At 48.7% G+C, this 5,309-nt stretch overlaps 1 long non-coding RNA gene across 1 annotated transcript; it reads left to right on the forward strand.

Annotated features, from left to right (window-relative positions):
* Positions 1–453: 453 nt before the first annotated feature.
* On the forward strand, positions 454–2,512 carry LOC116356228 (uncharacterized). Its single transcript, XR_004204712.1, has 3 exons — positions 454–521; positions 614–671; positions 754–2,512. It is a non-coding gene; the product is annotated as an uncharacterized LOC116356228 (long non-coding RNA).
* Positions 2,513–5,309: the final 2,797 nt, after the last annotated feature.

Genomic DNA, 5,309 nt, shown 5'->3' on the forward strand with positions numbered 1-5,309 from the left:
GGGCTGGGACTGGCACAACACCATGGGTCAACAAGTGGTACAACTAACTATGATGGCTATGTGGGCTTATTTAGCTAGCTACGAACTAACTTCTGAGGTAATGGGATAGACCCGAAGCTAGCTAGCTAACACACAAGGATGGAAATGCCCAACAAAAAGCTATAAAAGGTAGTGAGTATGGACAGGCACAACAACTAGAGAGGGGGAGTAGATAAATATCAACTACTCACAGCATTTCCTCGAGTTGTTGAAGAATCGTAATTCTGTGGGAAAGTAACGTTAATCCGAAAGGGAATTAATAGCTGTCTCGTAATGTAACACACAAACATGAAGGCGAAGAGAAGACTGTATGCTAACGATTAGAATAAATCTTATTTTTTATTATGGGATACGCCAAATACAGCTACAGACCCAGCCTGACATTGGCAATTAAGTAATTGTTACTTTTATTTCAGTGTGGAGTCAATTGAGGGTACTATGTTTCATGAAGCCAATAGAAGACTGTTGCTCACTGAGAGGAGGTATGAATAAATTAATTATTATAAGTCTTGGTGATTCAATAGCCTATTTAAGCATTACATGACTTTTCACACACTATTTTACTTACTGTCAGTAATCCAGAACTATCAGAGGCAGAGGATCTCTCTTTCGGCTGCTGCTGACAACTGCATGTAAGTTGTTCTTCATCCAAACATTAAGAGCACCTTCCTAATATTGAGTTGGACCCCCCGCCCCCCCCCCTTTTTCCCTCAGAACTACCTCAATTCATCAAGGCATGGACCCTATCATGTGTTGAAAGCATTCCACATAGATGTTGGCCAATGTTGACTCTAATGCTTCCCGCAGTTGTGTCAAGTTGGCTGGATGTCCTTTGGGTGGTGGACAATTCTTAAATGGGAAACTGTTGTGTGAAAGTGTTGTGTTGCAGTTCTTGACACAAACCACTGCGCCTGATGCCTACTACCACACCACATTCAAAGGCACTTACATCATTTTTCTTTCTCATTCACCCTCTGAATGGCATACATACACAATCCATGTCTCAAGGCTTAAAAATCCTTCTTTTACCTGTCTCCTCCCCTTCATCCACACTAATTTAAGTGGATTTAACAGGGTACATCAATAAGGCATCATAGCTTCGAAAGAGCAGGTGTCCTTAATGTTTTGTATACTCAGTGTATGTCTGCATAGCGTTTTGTCTTCATTTTGGCAGATTAACTGATGCTTATTTCTGAAGATGAACTGTTTTTTCTCCTCTGGAAGCAGTCAGGCAACAACCTATACTGTACTGGGCCGGGCACTGGAAAAATGGGCAGAATTGATCTGACAACTGGAGGGCTGCTGGGTTCACATCCTCAAAACATTCCCCTACTGCTGGGCCCTTGACCAAAGCCATAACATGCTTTCCATCCAGGGGTGCTGCACTTCAGCTTGACCCTGTGCGCAACTGTATCTGTGAGGTCTGATGTTTGGGGGGTTGAGCACAGAGCAGAAGACACATTTTTGTTGTTTTCTGTAACTAACAGAGAAAGGTGTATTGTTCAAGCAAAGAGATGCCTCCCTGGCCACTAGTGCATATTTAAAAACTATGTTTGCATATAATGACAATACATTCTAAAAACTATGCTGGTAATTATTATTTAGTTGTTTATTACATAATATTCTTAGCTAAAAATATGACTATTTAATAGCAGTAGCCATAATTCATAAATGGCACCATACAGGGTTCTATATGGAAGCATTTTGATTCAGTGAAGAAGAACCTCTAGGGTTTTTTATAACTTTTAGGGAATCCATATATGAAGCAAGTGATAGAACCCTTTTTGGTTTTATAGGGAACCTTCTTTTCTAAGAGTGTGGCTAATAAATGAGGATGCTTAGGAAGGAGAAAGCTGATACCACTTATGGAGGGGATTTACTCTATCAGGCAAATGGGCAGACAATGGTTCCTAGTTGGTGCCTGGATTGCCTAGTCAAATTGAAGTATTATTGACAAAACTTTACACTGCATATCTGCATATCTGCATATCATTCTCTACCTTTCACTGGTGAACAAAGTCTTTTGGGGTCAAATGAAGTGTACATGAGTCTACCTCATTAAATCAATTATATTACAATTACATCTGAATAACACTGTAAGTGAGCCTGACCCAGGGTAGACATACAGACAGCTATTAACAGTTGATTATTAGTAAACAAGGAAGTCTTTTGTTTTTATTTGACCATTTCAATTATCCACCTCTCTCCCTCCCCCGCTCCCTCCTGGTACAGACAGACTACTGGAGCTTCCCAGAAACAGTAATCACATTCACTATTAATGAGACATGTTCATTCTGGACCCATTTACTGCTCGTAATAATGCATACTCTCTGGAATTGTCTGTGGGTATATTACACTGTGTGCATATCAAACACACACACACACTCTCCATGTCCTCCTGGAAGAGAGATATCTGGTGGTTCGGTCATGTTGTCTGTCTGGCCTCAGGCTTAATACTCTCCAGGAAAATATGAGAATGTATTATGCGGGGGGGGGGGGGGGGGGTCTCAGGGGTTGTTTAAGAAGCTAAAAGACACAATTACATCTCTACAAATGGACAATAAACTACTCTTCTCCTTCTTCAGTCTATAATTTATGTCTGGCAGGCGTTGCACTGATTTAACCACAGTTTCGAATTCCTCTGTCACGCTGAAGCATTACAGATTCTGCAATATAAATTTAAAGGTTATTGTGATTGAGCCGACATATGTAGAGTTTTACCAAGAATGCAGTCTCCACTAAAGCGGGAAAGTTGTCTTTAAATGTCAACCGCACTGTTAAGCTGAACTTCCACGATGCGAGTTGAATAGTCCCTACTCTATGAAGGGTGCCAAGTGTTTACGCCAGAGCTGATTAGTGTCGGCCCTGGAGGCCCGAAACACTTCTGGTTTTCATCCTCTCCTTCTAATAAGGGTGAGTGCAATTAACTACCCGGTAGAAACAAAAAACAGAAGTGTTTCAGCCCTTCAGGACTGGAATTGAACTGCCCTGGTTTACACAGTAATAGGATTAGGAAGTTACCAAATGTCAATTCAAAGTCTATTCCATGTCGGTTCAACATCATTTCATTGAAATGACGTGGAAACAACGTTGATTCAACCAGTGTGTCCCAGTGGGCTGTCATCGTCAGCCTCTTTTTCACTGTGATTGTAATGGCCCCTTCACACTGAAACGGACTCAAAGATCAGTTTAAATGATGCAATTGGCCACAAATTGGTGCCATCAGTGGCCTGGTCTGATAACTCCTCTCCCTGTGACCAATTACAATTAGCAAAATATAATTGTAGCATCAGTGATCATTTCATAGATTTGTTCCAGAAAGTGGATGATCGTGAACCAATTCAGAGGAACACAAAGTGAGAAAGAAAGACCATGCCAACAAGTAGTTAATCTAAGTGTCCCTACTGAGAAATGATTGAGGGAAGGAGAGGGGGAGGGAGGAGAGAGGGAAGGAGGGTAGGAGTGGGGGCGAGAGGGAGGGAAGGAAAATGGGCAGGAGGGAGGAGAGGGGAAGGGGAGAGAAGGGAGGGGGGAAGGGGAGAGGAAGGGAGGGAAGGCGTGGGGGCGGGAGGGAAGGAAAATGGGCAGGAAGGAGGGAGGGAGCATAGGCAGGTGGGGGTTAGCAAGGGAGGAGGACCAGAGGGAGGAGCTTTCAGAAACATGCAGGAGTGGAGGGAGCGCGGAGGAGTAAGCGCTAGAGGGGAAGGGGGGTTAGAAGTCGGACAGAACCCTGCAGTGTGGTTTTGTATTTGGCTGCGGGGCACACTTCACTGGGCAAGCTCACTGGCAGATGTTCAGCAGTGGTCCATTTCCACCCCTCCTCACCCCTGCTGACCATTTCCTCAACCCCTCCCCACCGCCCTCCTCACCCCTGCTGACGTCCTCAACCCCTCCTCACCTCTGCTGACCATCTCCTCACCCCTCTCCTCACCCCTACTAACCTTCTCAACACCTCTTCACCCCTGCTGACCACCTCCTCACCCCTGCTGACCACCTCCTCAACCTCTGCTGACCACCTCCTCAACCCCTCCTCACCCCTGCTGACCACCTCCTCACCCCTCTCATCACCCCTGCTAACCTCCTCAACCCCTCCTAACCCCTGCTGACCACCTCCTCACCCCTGCTGACCACCTCAACCCCTCCTCACCCCTGCTGACCACCTCCTCAACCCCTTCTCACCCCTGCTAACCTCCTCAACCCCTCCTCACCCCTGCTGACCACCTTCTCAACCCCTTCTCACCCCTGCTGACCACCTCCTCACCCCTCTCCTCACCCCTGCTAACCTCCTCAACCCCTCCTCACCCCTGCTGACCACCTCCTCAACCACCCCCCCCCCCCTCAACCCTGCTGACCACCTCCTCAACCCCTTCTCACCCCTGCTGACCACCTCCTCACCCCTCTCCTCACCCCTGCTAACCTCCTCAACCCCTCCTCACCCCTGCTGACCACCTCTTCAACCCATCCTCTCACCCCCCTCCTCACCCCTGCTGACCACCTCCTCAGCCCCTCCCCACCCCCCTCATCACCCCTGCTGACCACCTCCTCAACCCCCCCCCCCCCCTCAACCCTGCTGACCACCATCCTCACCCCTCTCCTCACCCCTGCTAACCTCCTCAACCCCTCCTCACCCCTGCTGACCACCTCCTCAACCCCTCCTCACCCCTGCTGACCACCTCCTCAACCCCTCCTCACCCCTGCTGACCACCTCCTCAACCCCTCTTCACCCCTGCTAACCTCCTCAACCCCTCTTCACACCCCTGCTAACCTCCTCAACCCCTCCTCACCCCTGCTGACCACCTCCTCAACCCCTCTTCACCCCTGCAGACCACCTCCTCAACCCCTCCTCACCCCTGCTGACCACCTCCTCACCCCTGCTGACCACCTTCTCAACCCCTCTTCACCCCTGCAGACCACCTCCTCAACCCCTCTTCACCCCTGCAGACCACCTCCTCAACCCCTCTTCACCCCTGCAGACCACCTCCTCAACACCTCTTCACCCCTGCTGACCACCTCCTCAACCCCTCTCACCCCCTGCAGACCACCTCCTCAACCCCTCTTCACCCCTGCAGACCACCTCCTCAACCCCTCTTCACCCCTGCAGACCACCTCCTCAACCCCTCTTCACCCCTGCTGACCACCTCCTCAACCCCTCCTCACCCCTGCTGACCACCTCCTCAACCCCTCTTCACCCCTGCTGACCACCTCCTCAACCCCTCTTCACCCCTCTCCTCACCTCTGCTAACCTCCTCAACCCCTCCTCACCCCTGCTG

Source organism: Oncorhynchus kisutch, linkage group LG21, assembly GCF_002021735.2.
Source record: "Oncorhynchus kisutch isolate 150728-3 linkage group LG21, Okis_V2, whole genome shotgun sequence".
Classification (NCBI taxonomy): domain Eukaryota; kingdom Metazoa; phylum Chordata; class Actinopteri; order Salmoniformes; family Salmonidae; genus Oncorhynchus; species Oncorhynchus kisutch.